Below are 26,711 nucleotides of genomic sequence, written 5' to 3'. Positions count from 1 at the left end.
AGCAGGACGTGAAATGCAGTCTCCAGAGCGGCTCAAAGGTATTCACCAACTGTTCAACTTCTTGGAGACCCCAAGGCACCAGATCTCATGACAAAGAACATATTGTCTCAAGAGCTGAACTGTGTTGCAGGGTAACAGGGAATGCATTCTGTGAAGGAAGAAAATAGTTTTAAAAACCAAAGATTTTTCTACCAAGTCAGCAGCGTAATTAATTAGCTCACCAAGGAGTCCAGCAAGGGGTCCTTTGCCAAGGAGAAGAGTAGCCTGTGTTGACAACAGCAGCGGCAGAGAAGAGTCAAGTGGACGTAGAGGGAACAGCATCTTTCCCATTCTGAAGTGAGAGCTGTTAGACTGGCTCAGCTTTAATTTAGAACCTTATCCTTATAAGAAAAAGTGAAACTGTGGAGGATGGAAATCAATCATAATGTAAAAATAATGACTGACGTGGTTAAGATGCTTAGGAAGAGGTGTTTCCTACGTGGCCATGGAGAATACTTGCTGATTCAGCTTAACGTAATGTCTCTGAAATCAGAAAGCAGGGACTGGAAACTAGACCCTCAACTAGTTTGTGGTGGACCTTTGTCTGCTACTGCTAATTTGACTGTAGACATGTAAAATGATGTGGTTACACATACAAATGCGGCACACGGAGAAAGGAGGTTTCATTCCCCATTTCATAACGCAGTGCCAGTGCTACCCTGGGGAATTCTCAGGTTTGGTTTTTTTTTTTGTACTTTACTTCTTTTGACATATAATAATTGGAAACAATAGCAGTTCCTCATTTTGTAGTGAGTTGTGAAAATTAAAAGTGGAAGGTGCTTGGATGTGATGCTAACAACAACCGTACTGAGCCGTTAGATGGATGACATGATACTTTAGTTTCTGCTCAGCAGTGAGGAAGAGTATTCATTTCTCTGACCCTTTGAGCTTTTTACTGAAGTATTAGTGTCGTCTCAAAAAATATGCATTTGTTTCCATCAAGGCTTTCTAGGAGAAATGGTTCAGGGAGGAGGGGAACAAAAAAACATATTTTAATATGATTATAGATAATTCAATTTCCATGCTAGTGATCAGCAGTTAATTAGTAGCTGAAAACATTAATCCAGTCTGTGAACCACAGAACTACAGCCTATTCCAATGACTCTAAGATAGAGCAAACCTTTGGAGCCAGTTCAGTAATATAAGTAGAGCACAAATCTGACCAAAGCGATCTAATGAAAAAGTTCAAGCGCGACCCAATGGTCTCTAGAAAGTTAGAATTCCAGAATAATTGAATTCAGAGTAATTTCATCCATTTGTGTGGGCTTCTGTGAAGTGGGAGATGGACAAGAGTTTTATTTCATTCTGGCTCATCTAAAGAAATCTTAGACTTTTCCTTACCGATCAGATTACCTTTAGTCTTCAGTATGACATTTTATAACAGCTTGTTGGGACTGTCTGCTATTGTTCCCCACGTAATCTTATGGAAATTCTGGGTAGAAGTAAGCACAATGCTTTTACCACCATGATTGGTACGCATTTTCCACACTCGATAAATGTGAGTGATTTGCTAAATGCCTGCCAATTACATACTGTAACTTTCCCTTTTTATGCAATTATTCATATAATCTGGAGGCTCCAATCAGTGATAGCTTGTGAAAGCTGCCTTTATAACAATTAAACCAGTTGTGGTATCAAAATGAGTTCTTGTGTCTTCTACCGGCAGCTACAATTTTGGTTAAAAGGATGGTGAATGTAATCTACAGCAGTTCCAAAAAGAGGAAATACTGCAAGCAAATTCCAGCACGGTTTCTATCTTTTTTTTTTCTTTTGTCTGGCTATTTGCAAAGTTCCCAGCAACTTCCATCTGTCTACCTCTGGCATCCATGTAATAAGTTAATAGTGCAATAATAGCTGATGAACTGGGGGGGGAGCAGAGACAGCAGCAGAGCTGTGCTAAGAATGGAACGATGTGCCCTTACTATGATAAAGTGATTCCATTCCATTAAATCACAAAGCTGTCTCCACTCTTCATCCCATATGAGCGGCTGAAGAAAAAAATCATGGAATTGCTATAGCTCACTGCAGCTGTCAGGAAATGATACTAATTAGTTTAATTTGCAATAACACAAGCACTTAACTCTCCAAATAATCTAAGTTAGTAAGTCAGTTTTTATATTATGACAATGACATGTTTAAGAGCCTCTGGAGCAGTGATTTCTTTAACCTCTGACTCAAACGTTTTACAAAGGAACACTGGCAAACTCTTTGTCCCGTGTTATTTCAGTACCTGCTTGGGAGGGCAATTACTTGGTAGGAAATTGTGGCAGCAAAATTTTAGAGGAGAAAATCCGACAGCTGTCATACACTGGGATTCTGCAAAGCAGCATCAAGTAAAGAAATCTTATTTCAAACAAAAGTGTCTGTCTTGTAGTATTAATTGCTGCAAGATGATATCAACAAAGATGATCAGATTGGTCCCTTCTCCTCATTTCCTTATGCTGTTTCTGCATATGGCTATATTTTCTTGTTTCACTTACTGAAATGTAGGCACTTATCTTCAGGTATTGCATGCAAGTTTCTCATTTTTCTGTCTGCTGATGTTGATGAAACATTTGGAAATGCTAGCTAAACTCAAAAAATTTTTTTGCACCAGATTGGCTTGAAAATGATGAGATTTAAACAGTCAGTCAAGCAGACTATCAATAATCTTGGTTCCATTTACTGCTTGCGTTCAGACCTTTAAGCTGGGCAGTCACAGGTAGCTATTCAATTTTGTGCAGTTTTCTGATGCAGTCAGCAGCCATTTGGTATAACATCTACATGCCAGCTTTAGAACTGTAATCATCGTGGAAATGGATGGGGCACTTTGCCTAGACAAGTTCTTGTTTCAGGCTCCATCCGTATTCATATGCTACATTAATTAATGCATTATTTCTATATTCATTGGTTTAGTTTTGCTTAGTACAATGATGAGGAGGAGGAGGGATGAACACTGTTATGGTTTATCTTAATTTTGGGATTACGTAACTTTGGAGCAGAGTTTTTTTACTAAGAGGAATACTTGGCGACAAGTTCCGCAGTGATGGAACTGTGGAAATCGGTGGCTCCCAAAACTCTCTGTGAGCCGACCTTGAAGACTTGACTGCATTGACTTCTAAAGGCTTTGTCAGACTTCCAAGGTCGGCTCTTAAGAGCTTTTTGTAACTGGTACAGTTTCACTGTACAGTCAACCATGCCTCTCCTAGAATCTCTCCTCTGCTTCTTGAATTTTATTTCAAAACACACTCTTCTCAACCTCTAAAAACCTGAATACTAGGAATAGTGATAACAATTCTGAAAGTAGATCAATGTAATTAGCAGGTAAAAAAAGAAGTCTCTGTAATCACACGCATACACAAACAAAAAGAAGAAAAATATTTAAAAACCCCTGTTTACTAAAAGAAAAAATTGCAGAACTTCCTCTTTGTCCCAGTTTCTTTAAACCTTATAATTCCGTTTATCAACTGTCAACAACCAAACGCATGCTTTGCTTTTCCCAAGAGCTGATTAAAGCTGTGGTCTTGTCTTGTAATTCATGGCATACCATTCTGTTGTTTCTTCTGGAATTTTCAAGCTGAATTACTGTAACTAATATACCACTAACTCTGTACTGCCCTGACCTTTTGAATCTCTCCTTTTTAGCAGAAAATTGGCCTAGAACATTTCAACACAATGAATGTTTTCAACTTTTTTTTTTATTTCAATATAGAAATACACATATACCATCTTATTAGGTCAGTTTGCCAATAGTATCAGGTTGGGTTAGAGAGTTCTAAAGATGAGGAGATAAGAAAGGATGAACTATTGCATTTGCAGTGGATTAGCTGTTACCAGGAAAAGACTGAAAACGTGGTTCTTTTGGCATGGTACGTATACCCATATACACTCTGATTGCAAGTCCTGCCAGATGTCTTTTTCCTATCAGAAATACTCTGTTTTTCAGGAGAGAGGCTTTGCAGCAGAAAAGAACAATTATCTGAAATATAGTTGTGATTATTCTTTGGACTCAAATCATTGCATTTGCTCTTCAGATCCTGCACAAGTTGAGAGTATGTCAAATGACAAGTGCTAAATATCTTTACCAAGTAAACAGATACCATCTTCTTGTGGCCAGCAGTGCAATGTCAGGATTGCTACTTGTGATGGAGCCTTAGCAACACATTCTGCTATAAAACAGGGGTAGTGGAGGTTAATGGAGAAGAGAATGTCTTTCTTGGGCTCATACTATGTGGTATTTGGAAGGTTATGAAATGACGCTCATCTAGGGGTGCTATGTACTTCTTGAATCAGTTTGGGAAGTCAGTGCTGCTTTTGAGTCTGCTTTCCTTTTTCCTGATGTTCTAAGGCAAACACTGGTGTTTCTCAGGCTGTAGTGTGCTGTTTTGGCACATCCTACACTGAGGCAAAAGCAATATCTTTTGATCAGGATAGCGCAACACAAAAAGTGAAATTACCCTTGGCCAGGGACTTTAGTGTTTCTGGGTAACATTTTCAGGCAGTACGACGTATATTTTCCCGTGAGTTCCGGCAAGGCCCTGGGCATGGTGTGTATAGGAATAGATAAATGACTCAAACCTCAGTATAGAAAAAAAAGCAATAACCAGATAACGATAGTTCTCTGGCTGTATGGAATTGCGGGATTCCTTTGAGAAGTAAAACCTTGTTCAGCAGGTGAAATGGAAACCTCAAACTCAAGGCAAGTGATCTTGTTGCCATCAGAGGATCCTCACTGCACAGGACCAGGGAACAAACAATATGCCATGTCTTTCCTAAAAGAGTAGTTTCTGAAACCTTCATTCAGCTGGAGCTAGTAATTCCAGGCACTAATATGGGTAGGACAGCTTGCGAGTTTCCCCCTCCACCTTCTCTCATCCCCTGTTGCCAACCCTCATCCTCAGTATACCTGCTTTCTGGTAGTGACTTCAATCTTACAAAACTGTAGGTTTTCGATGCGAAATCCATAAAAATTCAGAGCTCCTTCATGGTTCAACTGGATAAATTCTTGTACAAATGGCCATCCCAAGAGCAAAGAGACCCATCACCCACAAAAATTGAAATCTTAAGACTGTTGATTAACAACACAAATTCTTTATTAAAAACAGGACTTTACAAAATAGTTACATTAAACAGTTAAGTATTTAAGAGGAAAAACTCTTTCAGTATTTGAATCAAAGTGAGTAGGTTTTTTTAAGGTAGTCTGCTCTCTGAGAACAGCAACAACGTAGCTGAATTGAAATGCTCTCATTCGTTCTGCTGTTGTTGGGTTTGTTTTTTCTTTTTTTTTTTTTTTTTCAGTGGGTTGTTATATTCTAAACTCATCATGAAAAATATCTTCTCCTAAAATGTGTAATTACCCTCTGTCACTCCTAAATCTCCTCTGGTTTCTGAGCTCATTTAATAATAGTGAACAGATGAGCAAAAGTTACAAATGAAGGTACTATCAATTTGATACACAGCATATAAATACCTATAATGATAGTGTGCTTGTCAGCTCCATTGTTTCCATTTCTGTCCATTTTCAGCTTCTACAGGGAGCATCATCGTCTTATGCAGGAAGTGAGAGACAAATAGGGATGTAAGACTATATAAAAAGGGCCTCAAGAATTATAGAGTGTTTAAGATGTTCTCTTTATTCCCCTAGATTTTAGGCTGCTGGATTAAAAACTTTTAACTTGGAGATTCACATCTTCCCTGAGCCAAGACAAATGTGGAGAGATTTGTTTACAAGAAGCAAGTTGAAAGAGTGAATTAGGGCAAAATATGCAGGCTTATCTCTAGTGTGTCAAAAGCAAAAGCTTGTTTTGTATGCCATATTCTATTTAACTTAACTCATATCCAAGTGGATGCCACAACGAGGAAGTGTTCAGAAAAGAGCAGTGGGAAGTTCTGAAGGGATGGCTGTGGGGAGATTAATGGACAGAATTATTTTGAATGGGAAGGAGAGAGAGAAAGGACGAAAGTCCAAAGGTATAAAACAAAAAAAAATCCCAATAAATTCCTTAACATGTATTTTGATCTGTTACTACGGCTTTGATCATGCCACCTCTCAGCACTTTCTGGCAGCCATCGTGCAGTCATCACAAGCACTTAATTGCTAATATTAGAGTAGGGTATGCTCTAGTGCATTGTTCTTCTGATAGCTGTGGACATGGTGCAGATGCCATTATAAACAAAAAGCTGCATGGGCACGGAGCTTTTCAGTGACTGTGGTGTAATAAACCACACTGATGCCTTGCAGGTCATATGTGGGTGGAATGCTTTTGACAGCAATCCAGGCTTGGAAGGTGCTGTCCAAGCAAGAGCTCCCAGGGCATTCCTGTAGTATTCTATTTAAAGTGTGCTGGTCTACAGAGGCAGGCCTGGTGAAGATTTTGGCCTCTTGTTTCATGCTGGAAGTGCTGTGCAGTTTTGGGATTTGTCTTATTTTCAGCTGTGCTCCATTTACATCCATATCCTATAGTAGGTTCTAAGAGGAATCTTCAACTTGCACTCAGAGTTTTCTGGAAGTAAAGAAACATCACAGACCCAAATTTATTTTGCTCGTACACTTTAGATCCAATGGGTTTTGTGACAGAGGAACCATAGGGCAATTTGAATGCATGTGCCTGGGCTGTCTGACATCCCAGGCCACCCCTGCTAGTAAAAGCACTTGTGCCAGGCTTCTCCCTAACCCCAGTAAGGAAACTGCGTGGGCAGAGGAGGGCAGAGAGACTGCAATTCTAGTGGGAACTGTGGCGCCATGCGAGTCTGTGCAAATATCCACATCATTTCTCCTATTTTTGCTTTTCACTTTGAAGAAAGACAGAATCTGAATCTGATATTTCAGAGATCCCTGCTTGCTACTTTTTGCAGCTGAAGTGCTACTCTGTGCTCTGATTTTAATATATTCATTTCTCAACATTTTAAATGGAAAAAAAAAATGCCACTGTTCTGTGTAATATTTCAAACATAAGTATTTACAGTACAGGCTTCTCCAAGTGGGTTGCACTGATGTTGCCCTAAGAAAGCACAGTACAGATGGGACAAGGCTAGGCTGTGACATTTTTTATGAGCAGTGGGAAAATCCCCTCAGGGCAATCATTTGCTTTGCTACACACAGACATTCCAGGGCAGAGTCAACAACAGTCTCTGAAATACCTTCCTGCAGAATACATGCTTGTTATTGTGATGTGAAATGTCGGACTTCATCAGGGCTGTATAGGCAGTACTCCTACAACGGAATTCCTACTCAGTATTCCATTCTTTCTCAAGGGAGATACCCCCATGTATCTTAACTATGAAAGGAAACCCAATTGCTACCCAATTTCTGTTGTGGTATTAGAAGGATGTCTCAGTGATGTTGATAAAACCAGGAATTTTGGTAAGAGTAAGGAGGTCACAGCTGAGCTCTCCCCAGCAGCAGTGCTATTCTTGACCCTCCCTTCTGCTCCTTCTCAATCACTGTGTGTGGGAGCATGCATACACCTTCTGAGGAAAGTGAAGCTATTATGTCTTCACCCACTGTATTCTACCCATTTTAGTTCAATTCAGTGAGGTGCACAAGACACTGACCCACAGATGATTAACTGTAAGTAATATTTACGTCATAAACAGCATATAGCAGCTTTTATTCTACATCTTTGTCTTTTTTGTTCTCTTTCTTTCATGTATTTTCTGTAAAAAGAATATTCTGTGTGTGCGTGTCAGTTTTATAGAACAAGCTGTTTGACCATTTCTGTGAGCTGGAATGAAAGTTAAAATGAATGCTTTGCTCAATAAAACCCTTTTTCCGTATGTGTCTCTGTTGAGACTGGGTCCAAACTCGGGGCCTTGTTATCCAATCCAGGTGATAAATTTCTGATCCTAAGATCCCAAAGTCACTGCCTATGAGTCCCTGCTGTATGTATTTGTCTTAGCTTCCCACCACCCCTCTTGTTGCAAATTTCAGCTGGGACCAAGATGCTGTCCTGACATCCATCAGAAGGGTCTTTCATTCAGCTTCTGTCCTTGCTGCACTCATGCAGCAGCACCAGTGGGCTCAGCTCACAGTGCAAAAAAAACCAAAACCAACAAAAACAAACAGAGCTGCACGAGTCTTTGTTAAGCCATCCTTACAGTGAAGAGGGTAAACTGCAGTGCTCAGCTTCAGTACAGATGTAATAGATAGGGTGACTCACTGTGGAACTAGATGAAATAAAGGGATGGGTTGTTTTTTTTTTTTTTGTATTGATTGAATATATGTTCAATCAATACAAACCTGAGGCCAGATCTGTGTTGTAACTGAGCCCAGTGATTAGTATCACAGCTGTGAATACCACATTCAACTTCTCACTGATTTTATACTGTACTTAAAAATAACTTGCAAAATCACATGGTGATATTACTTTCCTATAGATCTTTCTTATTAGTTTTAAGGTTTAATTATATTCCTATTTGTTCTGTATCTCTCCCAGACCTGCCTCCCCCTTCTCGCTCACAAATGTGTGTGTATGAATGATATACACAATATATTGAAAGGACCCAGAGGTGCTTTGCAAACTGTGGGCTTGATTCTTTCTTTTAAGCCGTTAGCTTTTCATCAGTGAAGTGATGTGATGAGAAGCTTAAGCCAGCTGTCAGGCTGTGTCACGTAATTGCAGCAGTTCAAGCCACTTGAAAGCAAGAGAAAGTCTGGTGCTTTAGGTCTTGATGTCCTTTTCTCCAAAGAATGAGTGTTCTCCATCCTCATCATAGTGATGTGCCTAGAGAGGCTGTTAGAGTTACCAGCTTTTGTGTGTATGTACACGTGGGAGAACAGATGCTGATTTTTTAAAAAAAGTGAACACAATGTTGTGGAAAAGGATTGCAAAAGTCATCTGTTTCAGTGACCTTCTAATTCTGCTGTATTGATACTCCAGAGGACATTGCTGTCAGTGCCATTTACATCTCTGAACTGAAAGGCTGTATGGCCATGAGATAAGGACATTCATCAAATCGTATAATCAAAGAATGGCCTGGGTTGAAAAGGGCCTCAAAGATCATCTAGTTTCAAACGCCTTGCATGGGAACGATCACCAGCCATTAGACTAGGCTGCCCAGAGCCACATCCAGCCTGGCTTTTGAAAGCCTCCAGGGATGGGGCATCCACAACCTCCTTGGGCAGCCTGTTCCAGTGGATCACCACCCTCTAGGTGAAAAACTTCCTCCTAATATCTAAGCTAAATCTCCCTTGTGTCTTGGTTTAAAACCATTCCCCCTTGTCCTATCATTATCCACCCATGTAAACAATCATTCCCCTTCCTGTTTATACGTTCCCTTCAAGTACTGAAAGGCCACAGTGAGATCTCCCCAGAGCTTCTCTTCTCCAAGCTAAACAAGCTCAGTTCCCTCAACCTTTCCTCGTAGGAGAGATGCTCCAGCCCTCTGGACCAGCTCCAGGAGCTCCATGTCCTTCCTGTACTGGGGACCCCATCCTGGATGCAGTGCTGCAGATGGGGCCTTACAAGAGCTGAGTAAAGGGGGACGATCACTTCCCTCTTCCTGCTGGCCACCCCCTTTTTTAATGCAGCTCAGAACACAGTTGGCCTTCCGGGCTGCAAGCGCACACTGCTGGCTCACGTCCAGCTTCTCGTCCACCGGGACCCCCAAGTCCTTCTCAGCAGGGCTGCTCTCAAGGAGTTCTTCCCTCAGCCTGTATAAACACTTGGGATTGCCCCAACCCATGTGCAGCACCCTGCACTTGGCCTTATTGAACCTCATTAGGATTTCGCGGGCCCACTTCTCCAGCCTGTCCAGATCCCTCTGGATGGCTTCCTTTCCTTCCAATGTATTGACTGCACCACCCATTTTGGTGTCATCTGCAAACTGGCTGAGGGTGTGCTTAGTGCCATTTTCTACGTCATTGATAAAGATGTTGAAGAGCACCAGTCCCAAGATCGACCCTTGGGGGACACCCCTTGTGACCAGCCTCCACCCAGGCATGGAACCGTTGGTTCCATGGTTTGGCTGTGACCAGTCAAGCAGTTCTTAATCTATCAAACAGTCCGTCTTTCAAATCCACACCTCTCCAATACAGAGAGAAGGATGTGGTGAGGGATGATGTCAAAGGCTTTGCAGAAGTCCAAGTAGATGACATCTGGCGCCTTTCCCCGGTCCACCAAAGCTGTCACTCCATCATAGAAGGCCACCAGATTGGTCAGGCAAAGTCTGCCCTTGGTGAAGCCATGCTGGCTGTCTTGAATCACCTCTTTGTCTTGTATGTGCCTTAACAAAGCTTCTAGCAGGATCTGCTCCATGATCTTCCCAGGCACAGAGGTGAGGCTCACCGGCCTGTAATTGATGAGAAATAATGGAGAGTACCTCGGCAACCACATCTGCCACCTCTCTCACCTCATCACCCTGGGGTAGATATCATCTGGCCCCACGGACTTAAATACATTCAGTTTCATAAGGAGATCTCGGACATGTTCCACTTTGCAGTGGGATGGAATCCACTCATCTCACCCTCACCTGGAGCTTTAGGGTCCTGGCAGACATGGGGAGCCTGAAAACCAGTGAACACTGAGGCAAAGCACTTACTGAGCACCTCAGCGTTTTCTGCCTGAGGAAGCCTGAAGCCACTTCTTCATCCTCATTGATCAGCAGGGGAACACTCTCCTTGATCTGTCTCCTCCTGTGTATGTACCTGTAGAACCCCTTCTTGTTATTTTTCACATCCCTCGCCAAGTTCAGCTCCATCTGTGCCTTGGCTTTCCTGATCTTATCTCTATGCACGCAGACATCCTTATATTCTTCCAGGCTACACAACCCTGCTTCCACTTCCTGTACATTTCTCTCTTTTCCCTCAGTTTAAGCTGCAGGTCCTGCCCAGCCATCCCAGTCACCTGTCTCCTGTGCTTGATTTCTTCTGCTGGGATTCTTCTACCCTTTAAAGCTGTTAGTTGACTTAGTTCCCCTAATTCCTGTTTGCAACAGAGGAATACTTTTTTCTCAATGCATTTGTAAGACCTGGCTTTCGTTTTCCTCAAAATATAAAAGCACGAGAGCCAACTGCCAGGTTTCATTGTGTTCCTTCAAAGGCAGCAAGAGGTAGCATTACAGTTAACAAATGGCCAGCTGTTCTGGGATGAACAAACATCAGCCCAAATTCCTGGATGGGAAAGAGCAAGGCATAGCTGTGGAACTCTGATGACACTGTGTGATTTGGAGACACGTTCTAGGCTGACTGGGGCTTAGTGAGAACAAAAGCTTATCTTCCCCATGGTAAAACTGTTGCCAGGTGCTAGCAAACAAAACGTGCAAGCAGAAATATAGAATTATGTTTTACAGGTGGTTTCAGCAGTGAATTACATTGGATCCTGCTGAAATATTTGATTTTTCTTTCAGTTATCCTACAGTCCTTAGGTAACCCTGTCTCTTGTTACAGAACAGATTCCTCTTGTAATCTTTTGCTCACCTTTTTTCAGAAGTAGATGTTTTTCCTTATAAAGAAATCAATAATCACATCTTTTGGATTAAAACAAAAAATCATTCATACAAGTTCAGTTGAAGTTTGCTTTGTAACAGTAGCCAGATTTTGCCAGCTGAAGCGAGTATGTGTTCAGTATGTCTGAAGAGGAGAGTCTTACTGTTCAAAGTTCATACTTAGACATCATATCTAACTCAGGGAAAAAATAAGTTTGAGAAAGCTCCTCAAATATATGCCTTATCAACTAGGAGAGCACTCAACTATCATTTGAAATTATAAGGTTTGTGCAAGCCTGCCTATCAATAAATTATAATACATCTGCCATTCAGGTCTTGTTACTGGGAGCTGGAGTGGAAGAGCATATATTGTAACCTCTGCAGTTTTGCTTTTGCCTGAGGCAAGTTCCCGGCTCCACTGAAAGCAATTCTTGCGTGTGTTCAGTGTGTTCAGTTCAGGGTTTCTTCTCCTTCTTTTTTTTTTTGTATTATATTGGGTAACAGGCCCCACTGACCAACATCTGTCTCAGTCTCCCTAACATTTATGAATTCTGCCTAGCAGGACGAAGCTCCAGTGTACAGAGAAAATAATTCTGCTTAAAGTTGTTAACACTGCGACCAAAGGGACACAGTATGGTGCCTTTCAATCCCAACAAAATATGGATATGAACGTGTACCCTGCATCTCACCTGGCCTAAGGCATCCCACAGCTTCATCTCTAATTTGGCTTATTTCCCCCCCATAATTGAAAGCTGGATGAATAATTAGCAAGGGCTGAGTGTACCAACAGCCCTTTGTGGCCTCAACAGCCTCACTTGGGGCTCTGCTTACACTGCTGCCCATCCACCCGAGGTCTGTGTTTAAGCTCAGCTCTGGCTATCCCATGCTTCTTCTTGGAAGCAATATATTTTGTAAGTGAGAAGCAAACAGTCCATCCAGAATAAGTAATTGTTCAGGTTAGACTGAAAAAAAGAATTTTGCAGTAGTGAATTAATAAATAGAGTAAATTTTTGGACAAAGTTAAGTTAATATATTCAATTGCTGAAGGGTAGGTCTGGTTATTTGTTTTCTTCCTCTTGAAACCATTGATCTTGGTTTTAAATCACTTGCTTTTAATTTGTTTATGTTTTAACTGGAAATATATATATATCAGAATGAGAAGTGTTGTTTGGAAAATGTTCTGAAGAAACATTTATGTCTAGAATGGAAGGATCCTTGTCCCCAGATGCTTTAACTACTGTTTGGGAAGCGGTGTTGTGCAAAAATACTGGTAGTGCAAAGGTCTCTTAGATTTTCCCATAGCCTCTATCTCCAGCAGGAAAGGTATGGGAATTTGATGGCTTCTGACCTTCACTCTGCAGCTTGGTATCTTCTCTTTTCAATAAATTATTTCAATGACTGATAGATTCAGCCTATTTACTTACAATTTCACATATATAGTATATAGAAAATCCATGCAAAGTAGTAGATCCTCTATGTGAATTTTGGCTCATGGTGCTTTTCCAAGTTCTTTGTACTGCTGCTTGTCAGAACAGTGCTTTGAAGCAACCTCATCTGCTGAATGTTACTAATTATTTTTTGATGGCTTCATAATTCTCTTGGCTGACCATTGTAAAACTTCTCCACTAGCATCCAAATATTTGCTAAAGACACACTGAGAATGAAAGGAGATGAGATGTAAATATGACAAGTGATTCATATGCAATTAGAAATTAAATGCACTTACAGTTTTATTTTCTTGAGATTAGTAGATTTCTGTGTTTCACATGAGGCTACTTTAGTGGATGTTGTTAAAATATACAGATAACATAAAACCAAACGAGTTATGAGAAATGAATTTCTTACAAGGATGCCAGCCTATAGAAACAGTACAATGAACTAGAGCACGATTTTAGTCACAAGTAGCCCATATAAAATGCAGCTGCCTTTTTTTTTAATAATATGTATTCCTAATGCACTTTCAAATGAGAAAGTCCAAGATCCTGAAAATCATTTTGGATAACTAAATATAGCTATGTGTTTAAATGAAATGTCTCTAAACCCTAAAGCAGCAGGATCAGCAAAAGAATAATTCACCAAAACCAAGAGCATTCACCTGAAGGTGAACGTCAGACAGAGACTAGCAAGTGCTGGTGAGTTGTCCAAGACTTATAGCTTGGCCAGTGGCACAAAAATGAAAACTGATGGTTTCTTCAAGGCAGGTTCCTCAGTATAGCAGCTCAGCCTGAGCTGCAGGTGAGTGCTTTCATTTAGTACCATACTGATTACTACAGGGACATAAAATTCTGCGTGTCTGTTAAAGAGTCACCCTTTGTAAGTCTTATTCTCACGATGAAGTCATTCACGTGATCCTAGGCTTGGCTCCTGTGCTGTTCCAGGCTTTCTGAGTTTATTTGCAGCTGAACTTTTTCCATCTTTCTGTAGATACGATGAAACAAGTTGAAAGTTTCTTCACTGGGTATGGCTCCCTATTTGTTGACATATTGCTTCCAACTTGGGATGCTCTATAATTCTAAGTTTCTATGATTATTCATTTTTGTTGCATTGATAGTCTTTGAGCAGTGTTCATAGAGCCTGTGGCCTATGAAGGAGCACATCAGTAGGTATGTTACCTGGCAAAGTTTGCCTACCGTCTCCTCTTACAACTTGGTACTAGCGATGAATTTTTCAAGTGCATAAGGGGCCGGATTTTGCTGAGAGTGTATTAGCTCCTTTGATTTAGTATCAGCAAAGGTAGTTTTCGGAGATAGAATAAAAGTGTAGTCTGAGCTAAGGAGGTCTGGTGGAGCAATCCAAAGAACAATGGAAGGTGGAAAGATAGGGCAAAACTTCTATTTTTGTTGTTGTTGTTGTTTGTTTTTAGGTACTATTCCAAATTCTAGTTGACTTTAACAAGATTGTTTTAATTTGTCACGCTACACAAGTCTCAGAGTTCTTCAAAAACAGGATAGATAAGGGAATCATCTGGAGCCGTATTCAATGTTTGAGCGCTCTCTACAGCAAAAGGGAAAGAATGTTAGTGGTATTTATTGCGGAGAAACTTAAAATTCAAGCTTATTGGTCCTTAAAATGGTGATTGAATATCAACAAGTTAGCACATTTTAGCTTTGTTATTTGTGCAACGGTACAGAAACCTGCTCTGGATGTAAGTGCAGAAGTGGGAATTTTGACACTGATTTTTATATATGTAAAATTCAGCCCCATCTCTTTAGCTTCTTTCCTACGCTGGGTTGGCTATTGATCCAGACCAGGTGATGAGCCAAATGAAGTTTTAAAATACTTAAAACGTGTGAAAGAAAAGATAATAAGCATACACTATTTTTCCTAGGGAATGTCTAGATGTTACTATTAAAAGAGACTGACAAAATGTGTAATCCAAACATTTGTGTCCCAACAGACAGTTCAAATTGATTCTAAATATGGAAAGTTTGTAGATCATCCAAAACCAAATGAAAATCTGAGAATCTGGATTCTGCTTTGCATTTTGGAAATGTTTTCCCAGTTTGGGACGCAGCCTGGTCTGGAAGAATGCTCAGCACGAGGAATCAGGAATGACTGGGGAACCTGCCAGTGACCAGCTGCATAGCCTTGGGCAGTCGTTCAGCTCCTCATCTCGCTTCCGCCTCGCACAAAGTGAAGCTCAGTGCATGCAGAGGGTGAGAAGCTGGAGAGCAGCGGGACAGAGTCCTTGCTGTCTTTTTGAGCCTGCCTTCATGTGGAACAGCAATGCCATAGTTGTGCAGGCACTTGGCTCCCCCTTGCTTGGGGAAATAGCAAGAGCCACACTTGGCACGTTCAACATTTTAAAAACAAACAACCAAAAAGCCCTTTGCAACTGTCAGCAGGCTTACCCTTAACGATTTAAGATTGCCTAATGCGTCAGATTGGTTTCCTTTTCCAGACGTAGGAAATAGGAGGTGACTTGTGCAGGAGAACTTCTCGCTTGTGCTTTGGTGACTTCAAAGACTGAATCCGGTAGAAGATGAATCAGACTCGTGCTTCTGTGTCAATATCATTTCTGAAAACTCCACCTAGGAGATCTCTCTATAGACAGAACTGGAACAAAACCAAAAGCGTAGCCCGAGCCTCTCAGTGGCCAGGCTGTGCGCTTACTGTCAGACAGGAGCTCCATCAGGCATTATTAGAAGTAACTGCTCATGAGGAAGTTGTAAGATGGCAATACTGCATCCCAGAGGACAGTTTCTGTTATTTGTTATGTAGCTTCAACTCTACTAAGCCTAAACGCACATCCGGCAAAGCTTTTCCCAGGTTACTCTGGCTCTTGTGCAGGGTAGATGCAGCGCTTTGTGTCATTGCAGTCTGGGTCATTCTTGATGACTTAGGGCTGGATTTCAGCTGGTGCAAGTTGGCTATCCTTAGTGGCTTTGTTCTGGACAGTGGAGGAACAACTTCAGATTTGTATTTTATCTGCTTTTATAGCCTTGGAAGAAAATGTTTTCTGTACTGCTCCTAGTCCTTAGCAAATCCTTTTCCTGTACTGAAAATCTGCACGCTTTAAGTATCTGAATTTTAATCTGTTACGCCTCCTATTACCACCCTCCTCTTCCCTGAGCAACTTCTGGAAACTTTCCATCAGACAGCAAAACAAAAAAATCTAGGCTGTCAGTTACTAATTTAGGTTCACTGAATGTGATGATAACCCTTAGCAAAGTTCCTCCAGCACTTGCACTCCACCTTGAAAAGACACACTGTCTGTCTCTCATGCCAGCCTTTGCTCTGGGACACTGGCAGCGCCATCAGGAAGCTGTGCCTGTATTGCTGCTCAGACACCACGTAAAACTTTGTTTCTGATCTGCTGTGCTTCACTGCAGTGTCAGCTGTGCACTTCCCCTTCCACTGAAGCTTTATTTACCTTTCTATTCTCCATTCAAGTGCTATCTAGGTTCTAGGTTTCACCACTAAAAACATAAAGAAGGCAAGGCACAGACAAAAGCCTGCCTTCTCTCTGATCTGCCTGAAAAAGCGAAAGGGTCAAAAGCAGGTAATGAGTGTATTTCCAAATCTGAATACTTAATAATTACAATAGTTATGGTTTGGGAATTTTGTTCGTTTGGTTGGTTTCTTAAACAAAGTTCTGCTCAGTGTTGTAACTGATCTAACTTCATGAGGAGCTTATCTTTGCTTATACTCACTGGGGAAGCGGTAGTGAAACACGTTGCTCGAAATCCTAGGTATTATTCAATGTATTTTGATGGAACAGCGGTCTTCTCTACAATTGGAGAGGCTGTGACTAAGTACTTTAGATTTAGAATTTAGAAATCCCGATGCTGTAGTTAACAAAAAAATATAAAAATAAAAAAAAATTGTTGTTTTGAATTAGATTAGGAATTTACTCCTAGAAGAATGAGAATTAGAATGGTATTCAGGGGAAATAATAATTTTTTGCTTGTTTGTGATTTTTTTTCTCCTAAGTGAGCTAATCTTAGAATGGATCTGTTTATACAAATCATCTGATTATTTGGTTGCCATGATTGTTTGAATGGTGAGAGCAATGACTAAGAATTGATGACCAAGGAGACCTTTCTCTTTTCTGTTTGGAAAAGAGAAGTTTGTGGGCTCTGCCTGCGTTCTAACCCAGCCCCAAACCGCTGAAGAAGTCGATTTGTTGGGGGATATGTTGTCACTGAAAGGTTACACTGTAGATTGCCATGCCACTGTTTACAGGAAGGGACAGATGTCATAATGATGTGGAGAATTAAATATTGAGAGCACAACACAGAACAACATTCTGATTTCATTTGCTTCTGTACAGCTGAACAGAGGCATGTCACAGCAACATCAAATGGCTGTTTTTCTCCATATTCAGATGACTTATTTCTCTTACACTGTACTGTACATTTTTGTAGCAGTGTGCAGGAACCTGGAGTTCAGCAGCCTAAGCTGATGTTCAACTCATGCTGCTCCAGCTTACTCACACAGAGCTGACAGAAGCAACACCTTGTACTGGTCTGTCTGAAGGGTGCCGTTCCTGAGGCTAACTTGCCTGCAGCGGTCTATTTTGTTGCAGCATGTCCCATACCAAACAAGGTAGCCTCACATGAATTGCTTTTAGGGGTTGAAGTGAGGCCCAGGCTAACTCTTGAGACATGCCCAAGGGCTGCTCCGGGGAGCACCAGTTGGCTTAGGCCAATACCATGTCAAGAACCGATCTAAGCCCTTGGTGGTGCAGGCCTTTACGCTCTGGAACCCAGGAACATTCTTAGAACTGCTACATATTTACTATTGGTGAACCTCAAGTGTTACCTGGCACAAAATGTGCCTTGATGGATGCATTTTTTTAAATATTAAAAACAGAGATTTTAAAAACCTCCCAACTGTGTCAAAAAATTTGCTTGCAGTAGAGGTGAACAAATGTAGCAGGAACATCCAAATGTGGTGCTGACCAGACTATGAGGAAAACAAAGCCAGTGAGAGCTCTCCTGGCAGCCCAGAACATGAGCGGCTACTGAGGCTTTTGACACCTGAGTTGGTGATAGGAAAAAAGGAATGTGCCACTTTGAAGTATCTGCGCACTGCCTTTGCAGGAGGGGCTGTGGGGTCTTTGTCAGGAAAAATAAATGACAGGAAAAGTAGAATGGAGAAGGAATGATATTTAATTCAGAAAGGTTTTACAGTGCAAATTATTTTCCCCCACAAGAGGTGAAACATTCAAATGTTCAACTTTTTATGGTGGTTTGAAAAAGGAATTATTTTTTATTGTCTTGAAAATTGTGTTAAACCAGGAAAACGTAGCTCTAAGCAAAATGCTACAACAAACCTTCCAAAAGGTTATCAGCAAACCAAAAGCGATTCTGCAGCCCACCAGAAGTTCTGAAAAAGACTTGGTGATGCAGAAAAAAGGTTGACTTTTTTTGCAGGAGAAATTTGCATGACTGTAGAAGTGATGAAAGATAGCCAAGTAAAGGCTCAAGGAGCTGCGACTGTAGTGAGGGAAGTGGGTGGACAGATCTCTGTACACAACAGTGCTGGGAGATGTGGAATTGCTAAAATAGTCCCTGCCTAATGTAATCACCTTGCAAAGAATGTTTGAGAGGCATTTTGTCAGTCAAGTATAAACAAAGGCTACATTTGAAATTGCAAACTTGTCCAAAGTCATTTTTCCTTCAAAGGTTGTTTCCCCTGCTTGTGCTCATTCTTGTGCTTTGAAAAAGACAACTTCTTAAAGGGCGAGCTATTTTTAATTGTTTAAAAAACAAAGCACAAAACCTTTTACAAAGCCGTAAGTAAAACCAAATGTATCTTCCAATAACTTCACTTTTCTAGGAGCAATAGTGAGTACAATAGAAACTGCATCAAAGCAGCCATTACCCAAGGACTTCTAGGAAATGTCAGCACTACCTCTGAATGAGAGATTTCGTGAGCATATAGAAAGAGCAGTACAAATATGGGGTTTTTTAACCAGGAGAAAGGCTGTATCAGGATAATACGATCAGCTCTTAGAATGGTTTCCCATTCAAAACCATTCCAGATTGTGTTACAAACAAGTGGCACGATCCCTTAGCTGTCCCTGTGCTAGGATGCCCTTGGCTTCCAAGGCAGCGCTGTGTTCAGGCTGCCACAGGATCATGACCTTGACTCAAAGACAAATTGTTCACAGTGCCCGCTTCCACTCACACCGAGCAAGAGCTACAGAAAGGAAAGGGAGCAAACTGCTTGGTAATGTCTTCATTAGCTGTTGTTTAAGGCAGGAAAATAAAAATAACAAATCACGCAATTAAACTCATATTGGGAAATGAATCAGTGAGGATACAAGTGGGCAGCGCTGAGATCAGACTCTGCATAATATTGTATCCACGTTTACCTTAAAGAATATTCTCTGCTAGTTGTTACAAATAACCAGCTCCTCTATCTCGTGTCTGTGCACAGCAGGTAGAGCTGCGTATGTTCCGTCTGGTGGCTGGCTGAGCTGTGAGTTTCTCTCCTGCAGGTGGAGCGTTGATGTAGGCTTTGCTCCGTGATCCTCTACAGTCTGCTAAGCTGGCTTTGTCTTCAGGCGGGTCACACCAGGGAGGACTGGCAGTGCTCTCCTCTCCCCATCTCCCTATGGGAGTTACTGATCGCGCACACCTCGGGTCTCCCAGTTCTCTTCTACACGTGGCTTAACTGGCTGCTGAAAGCTTTTGGAGGGAGAAGGGACTAGATTGCAGCTGTGCATTACTTCATGTGTAGGAAACTGGAACGCAGCAAAATCACTCGTAGGCACTATTTGCAGATATTTGTAGAAATCTCAAAATGAAAAGCGTTAATTCTTGGGCGCTCCCATAGCTTTTCTTGGTTGCAACGTATATCACCGAAAAGGCTCGCCGCGTTCCATTGTATTGCGGCAAGCGGCCCTGGGAAGGCACAGCCCGGACCTCAGCGCGTTGCCTTGCTGGGCAATCCGCCCCTATGCAAAATGGGACGGGGAGCGGGGGCCGGGGGGGGAACTGCGGGGACGCTGCTGCCCCCAAGGGGGAATCGGTGCGCTGCCAGCTCGGGGGTGCACGCTTGGCGGCAGCCTGGGCTCGGGATCGGGGTAACGAGGTCATAAACGAAAGAGAACTGCAGCCTGGCAGTCGCACGGCCACTTTCCATGCCTGGTTTCCCAGCAGCCTACCGCACGTTTTGCTACTTTATTAGCTGTTGTTTCTCATTTCTGGGAAAGGATCGGGAAACTCGTTTTAGCCACAATGGTAAACTGTCGCGGCAGAAATGAGGAAACAGTTAAAAGGGAGGGGCCGCCGCTTTGTGCGGGTTACTTAATTGTCTTCATCAAAAGTACAGGGAAAAAAAATAGACCCTGGGCTTCTGTGCTTTTCGTTCCCGAGCCGAGACTCCCGCGCCAGGCCCGGCCGGTGGCAGCCGCCCCTGCTCGACGCCCATAAAGCAGGGCCTGTAATCAAGGTGGAAAACGAGAACGCGATGCCCTCGTTTCTCTTCCTCGCCACCGACTGCCGCCCTGCACCGCGGCGCGTCCCGTCCTGGCGGGGGTGGGCTCGGGTGGGGGCAGGCAGGAGGGCCGGCGGCGGGCGGCTGCTCGGCGACGTTCGATCGCCTGCGGTCGCTGCACGTGTGCCGGGGGTTCCCTGGCGGCGGGTCTGGGAGCGGAAGAGGGCCCGGCGGGATGTGCGGCGAGCGCGCCTCGCCTCCGCCTCACTGCGAGCCGGCGGCAGCGCTCGGCGCGGGCGAAGGGAGACGGCCGGGGGGTGTCCTGCCGTCGGGGGCCAGGATGGGAGAGTGGGAAGGCCCGGGCATTTGGCACGGGCCGTTGGCTCGGTGTTTTTGCTCGGCTGTCCTTACGGGCGCCGGGCAGTACGGAGACGGGGAGGGCCTCCCGGTCTTTGCCCCACATGGACATGGACGGTGCTGGGAAGGTTCGCTCCCGCCCGTGCCCTGTCCTGCGGCAGTGCCTGCGGACGGGGGGCCGTCTCCGGGTCCCTTCTCCGCGGCACCTGTGCCTCGCCCTCCTCCGGCACCACGGGCCGCAGGCACCTCAGAGGCCTCTGCTACCTTCCGTTCTCCCCGGGCTGGAGGGAGCAGAGCCGTCCCTCCTCATCCCTACAGCCGGAGCACGGCTGCCGCGGCGAGGGCTTCCCCGCCCGCCCGGTGTCTTAGGCAGCTCCGCGTCCTCTCACGCACACCGCGTCTCTCCGGCGGAGCCGTGCGCGGCCCGTGGCGGCATCGCTGCCCTTCGCACCGCTGCGGGCTCAGCGAGGCTTGGCACGGGGCCCTCTCGGGGCCGGAGCGGGAGGACCGGGCCGCTCTGAGCAAACCCCTCGAGGTGGGCGCTCCACACCCTCCCTGAGCCGCAGGGAGGCACTCCCCTGCAAAGCCGCCGGAGCCACAGACGCGTGGCCGCACTTCTGGGCAGCCCTTCCAAGGAGCGCGTTAGAAAAAGAGCGGGGCTGGCAGACGCTTGGCCGAAGTTGGGCAAATCCCTCCCTGGTGGGCGAGGGGAGAGTGAACCGCCCGCCACCACCCCACCGAGCGCGGGGCTGGGTGGGCGCCCGTTCTGGTCGCTGGCAGAGCCCGAGCGCCGAGCGCGGTGCGAGGCGAGAGGTGCGGGGCTGCTCCAAGGGACGAAGTCAATGCCCGCAGAAAGCTGGCGGCGCCACAGGTTGAGGTTGTTGCACAGAGGAACGGATCCAGTAATAGCTAGGGCTATAATACCCTTATTTGTGCTCCAGCATGTGACACAATCCTCAAAATGTAGTAGCTCCGAGTTACCACCTCTTTATTACTTTCACGAGCTAATAGGTGAGGTGACTGTTACCTTCTGTACTCGAAGGAGGCTCAGAGAAGCAGACAGGTAACTCCATGCTGCTCTGCTCGCTTTTATGATGTGAGGGGCAGGGAAGGGAGAGTTAAACCAAAAAACTAGAGAGCGACCGTGAAATCTGAGATAGTCAGTAGTGACCGGCTCGAATCTCGTGATTTTATTTTATTCTTATTATTTCTAACTGCTGTTGCAAATATGTCGGAGAATCGAGGACCTCGTCTAGCCGTGTGTGAGCTGCTTTGTTTTGTCCGAAGGGTGATCCGGTAACGGGCGCCTCCCGTTCCGTCACTCATTCGCAATGTCTCCTTAACGGTAGGGTTTTCAATGAAGTTTTTGTTGTCGCGCTTTAGGGAACGGAGCGCGGGACGGAGCCGCGGCGTTCGTTTTCCCCGCGCGGGCCGGGGAGGGCCGGGAGCGGAGCGCTCCCCTTGCAGCCGCCGCGACGGTGCCGGTAGAGGTACGGTGTCTCTGGGCTGAGACGCACCGGGCGCAGGGATGGATGCGAGACAAAGTATCTCGTGTACAAACCGCTCCGAATTGTTACAGGTAATTGTGAACGTGAAATCCCCGCCGCGCTGACGGAGAGCTGAGGTGTCGGGGCGACGGGCACTGTGCGGGGGCCCGGGCCGGAGATGCCCGCGGCCGCTCGGAGGCTGACCGGGGAAGGTCTCCGAGCCTCCCGCGGGGCAGCGAGGCTGAGCGCGGCGGCCGTGGGGCAGCGAGCGGAGCCCCATCCCCGCCGCGAACGCGTCGCTTCTGGGCTCGTTTCGCCGCGTGGTTTACGGCAACAGTCCTTTCCGAACACGAAATTCGTCACGGTCCCCACGCGAGCCCCGGGAGGGGAAAAGGGCCCGTGCGGTGTCTGTACCCCCGTTCCCCTCCTTGACAGGGCAGCGCGGGCCGGCCGGTTCGGGGCACGGCCGGGAGCAGCCCGTCACACGCGGGCACGGCGCCCGTCGGTTGCCGGAGCCGAAGCGAGGCTGTCTGCGCGGGGCCAGCGGGTAGGAGCGGGCTGCGGGCGGTGCGGTGCGATGCCGTACCGGGCAGCCGGGTCCCGAGGCCTTCGGGAGCCGGGGGCGGTCCTGCAGCCGGTGCCCCTTCGCAGAACGAGTGCCAGCCCTGGCTCCGAGAGCTCCACGCAAATATCTGCGCGCGAGGGAAGGCGATATCCTGAGGTCGCGGGAAAAGACCGCGGGCTGCTTGCAGGCGGCGAGGCGGCGGGGTTTGGCCTTTTCCTCCCCCGGGACCCCATATGCGAGTGCTCTGTAGAGCGCTGTTGTTGTCAGCACGGGGCTCGCGAAATCTCAAGTGCTTGAGCGCTGCCCGCCGGGCCGTTGTGGGGCTTTGGACACGGGATGGGGACGGACAAAAGCCCGCTTCGCGGCGTGACCCGAGAGGCATCGAACTGCCTCACGTTGCCGCACCTGTGCGGTATTTGCTCTCTCGTGGGACGTTTGCTGCTCTTGTGTATTAGGGTGCATTTCCTCGATGTGTTCGGCGATATTCCCAGCCTTTACAGTTCAATAAAACCTCTGTTGTTTGTCTTCACTCGAAATCCCGCGCCGTGGCTGCCCCCTTTCCTCGGGCAGTCCCGCAGCCCTCCGTTATTTGCACAGAGAACCATAAAGCCGCAGCCCCAGCCCTTCAGCCCGGGCCCCGGCAGCGGCAGGCTCTGGGGGCGGCGGCACCGCACGGCTCCCACAGCACCTCTTTGTGCCTCGCTGTGCGGGCAGGGAGCTGCGGGCTCCGAGCGCTCCGTGCCGTTTGTTTTACGCGAGCGGGCCGGGTGAGAGGAGCGGACCTGTTAGCACGGGTAGAAGTCGGGATTGAGAACGCAGAGCGCGGTGAGGGACGCGACGGGACTCGGGAGAGCTCCGTAGGCGACGGTTCCCGACGGGGCGGTTCCGGTCCCTCGAGCCGGAGCCGGCCGGGCAGAAGGGCTCACACGTCGCTAATTGACCCAAATCGTCGCAATTACAGCGACGCGTGCCGCGGGCGCAGGCTCTCAGTGCGGCGTACTGGAAAGCGGCCGCCGTCGCTCGCCCGCAACTCGGCGGCAGGCGGGGGCCGGTAGCGTTCGGGGCCGGGACGGTTCCGGTTCGTTCGTTCGTTCGTTCCCGGGGCTGGGCAGAGCGTCGCGCTCGCAACGGAGGCAGCGGAGCCCTCTCTTCGTTTCTGGCCAGGAGCGCTCTTTCCGAGAGCAGCCGCAGGGCACGGGTCCGCGCCGCCCGCTCCCGACGGTTTAAAATAGAGAAAGATTTATTTTGGAAAATCCGTACAAAACCGCAGAGCCACGCACGCCAGCGAGGGTGAGGGAGTTGCCGAGAGGGCATACGGCAGAGAGGCCCGAGTGCGGCCACGTGCGTGAGGGGCGAGCCGCCACCGGGTGCGGACAGAGGCTGGAGCCGGGAGGGGCCCCGTTGTGCGGCTGCCGGGAGAATTCCTTGACGCGGGAATTCCTCGACGAAGGACGCGCGGCCCCTTAGCCGCGTTACCAGCGTTAGTGTCTCCGAGGGGAAGGAAGAAAGCGAGGGCACGGTCTGCATAGACGTCACCCTTCCAAAATCACGGAGTTACAGCTCGGGCGCCTTAAAGCCGCTTTTGGTTCTGTTTTTCTTTTCTGATGGGCACGGCGTGAACCCGCAGTGCGAACGGAGCGGCGTCGGGAACCGCGTGGCCAAGCCTCGGGGCTCGCGGTCTGCCGCTGCGCTCGGAAAGCAGAGGCGTACGAACGGGAAGCGGCGATGCTGCCGCCGGCGGTCCGGGCCGGAGCCGGGGCTGTCCCCGCGGGATGCCCCGTCCCGAGTCCAAGCGAGCCTTCGCCTCGGCTTCACGGCCCGGCCCGGTGGTGGCGGAACCGCGGCGCGGCCCCGGTAGCAAGGCTCGGCGCGGGGCTGCCGCCGAGGAGCTGAGCGAGTCGAGCGAGAGCTCGGGGCCCGCACACCACCGCGGCGGGATAACTTCGACGGCGGCGGGGCGGAGCGGCGCGGAGCGACCGGGCCCTAGGCAGCGGGGCCCGGCGCAGCCCAGGAGGGGCGGCCGCTCCCGCAGCAGGTGCTACTCGCCCTGCCCGGCCGGGACGAGGGGCCGCGGACGGGAGGCAGCCGAGGGCGAGCGGCGCTGCGCCGGCGCCCGCGCGATGGCGCTGTGCGAAGGGGATGGGGATGGCGCCGAGCCGAGTCGAGCGGGGACGGCGGGACGCCCCAGCCCCGAGAAACGGCGCGGGGCTCGAGTCCCGGCTGCCGAGAGGGGAGCCAGGAGCCCTCGGGGGCCGCGGCCGCCCGGCCCCGCCCAGACTACCCGGGGCCGTCCCGCCGCCTCCCGCCGGCCGCCGCTGTCCGGGACCTCCGCGCTCAGAGGTAGCGCCCCGCGGGCCGGCCCTCCGAGCCCAGGCGCGCGGCGGCCGCGACGGTGCTGCGCCGAGCCGCCGTCAGGTCTGCGGCGTCCCCGAACGCCGCGATCTACAGGAGACGCCGGGAGGACGGGGGGACCCCGGGAGGGGAGAAAAGCGGGTTCGGCGGTCCCGCTGCGGGCAGCGCGGGCGACCGTCGGGAGAGCCGCGCGGGGCGAGCGTGGGCCAGGCCCGGCCCGGCCCGGCCGGCGGCAGCGCCGCCGGCCGCCTCTGGAGCGGTGGCCGATGGAAACCAAACCTTGCCGAGGTGGTGGTTCTGTTCGTTTGCTTTGTGCAGATTTTTTTTTTTTTTTTTTGGTCCGGAAACTTCGAAACGGGGAGCGCGGGGCTCGGGGAGCTCACACTGCTCACGGCGTGGTGCGGGAGGGCAGAAAGCTCCCGCGCTGCAGTTCGCATTGAAAGAGAAAAAGAGGTCACAGTTAGTAATCAAAACTCAATTTTTTCTTACAGCGAGATGTCATGGTTTTATCATCATGTAGTGGACCAATAACCAAAAATCATGAAACCATGACAAGAAATCAGGGATGGACAGGAAGAAATGACGGGAAATAATCGCCTTTTTTTTTTTTTTTTTTTTTTTTTTTTTTGGGGAAAAAAAATGGAAACTAAAAATAAAAACGGAGGGGAAAAAAAAAAAAAAACATTCGTAATTTAAAACAGAAAGAAAAAAAAATTATTGGGAAAAACTTATCAAAGAAAGCAAACACCTCGTATTTAAAATCTGTCTGAATTAACCTTAACGAAACGGTGGCTGCTGGCCGGGACACAGCGCTCGGTTCGGGTCCTCGCCAGTTCGTTCAATAACAAAACCCTTCGCTTCCGCGTCCGCGGTTTCAAACGCTTACGGCTGCCGGCCGCAAAGTTAAAGGAGCATTTCGCAGGGCCGCCCGGCGTGCAACCGCACGGACACACCGCGGACATGCCGGCACTGCGGGGCCCTGCGAGCAAAGCGGGCAAAAACCAAAGGCCGCGTAAAGGTGCAGAGGGTTCGTTGCAAATAAAGCGATTGCCACATATATATTTAAGTGTATTTAATCGTATGCATTATTCAAACGCCCTTCTGACTAGTTTAATAATTTAGAATCGATAGTTTTCCTAAAAACTTTATGAAATATTTACATGCTATAAAACATTAATGGATTGACGAGGCGGCGTGCTCTGATCGGAGCTGCGCTGAAGTCCCGGGATCCGCACGGCTCTGCTGCTGGGAGAGATCCCTGACGCCGTGTGAATGGAGATCCTCCGACGGCGGCGTTTATAAAATCGCTCATTAATGGGCTTGGATTGAGTCCTTCCATCCATCCACATCATCAGATATAATAATAGTAACGAATCAGACGGGGAGATCCTGGCTAAACCGTTGGCATTTTTTTTCCAGAAGTGTCGAAGTCCCAAATTCCCAATTCCGCCAACTTTGCGGCCATTGATCCGCGGGAGTTCGGAGTTGGACATCAAAGGTAAGAACGGAACATTCTGCGATTATTCGATACCCAGGGAAAAAGGGAACTTCCCCGCGCGTCCTACGGCACAGCGGTGTGAGATTTAAAAAAAAAAAAAAAGGGGGGGGGGGGGGGGGGG

The 26,711-nt window shown here is 47.1% G+C and overlaps 1 protein-coding gene and 1 long non-coding RNA gene across 4 annotated transcripts in view; one reads left to right on the top strand and one right to left on the bottom strand.

Moving 5' to 3' along the window:
* Nucleotides 1-21,650: 21,650 nt before the first annotated feature.
* SATB2 (SATB homeobox 2) overlaps nucleotides 21,651-26,711 on the top strand; it is a 130,338-nt gene continuing 125,277 nt past the window's right edge. The window contains exons 1-2 of one of the 3 annotated variants that reach the window (XM_042822090.1): nucleotides 21,651-21,751; nucleotides 26,512-26,590. The gene's annotated coding sequence lies outside the window, so the exon portion shown is untranslated. Of the gene's footprint in view, nucleotides 21,752-22,016; nucleotides 22,034-26,511; nucleotides 26,591-26,711 lie in introns of those variants that run through there. The other 2 variants (XM_042822092.1, XM_042822091.1) reach the window with 2 other exon arrangements.
* Nucleotides 26,150-26,711, bottom strand: part of LOC122162106 — a 1,012-nt gene continuing 450 nt past the window's right edge. Inside the window, exon 2 of the long non-coding RNA XR_006169425.1 lies at nucleotides 26,150-26,653. This is a non-coding gene — a long non-coding RNA (uncharacterized LOC122162106). The remainder of the gene's footprint in view (nucleotides 26,654-26,711) is intronic.

This window comes from Centrocercus urophasianus, unplaced genomic scaffold (genome assembly GCF_019232065.1).
Source record: "Centrocercus urophasianus isolate 14NV4802_14NV808 unplaced genomic scaffold, USGS_Curo_1.0 seq_20, whole genome shotgun sequence".
In the NCBI taxonomy this organism is placed as follows: Eukaryota; Metazoa; Chordata; class Aves; order Galliformes; family Phasianidae; genus Centrocercus; species Centrocercus urophasianus.
This window is presented reverse-complemented; position numbering and strand designations above follow the sequence as displayed.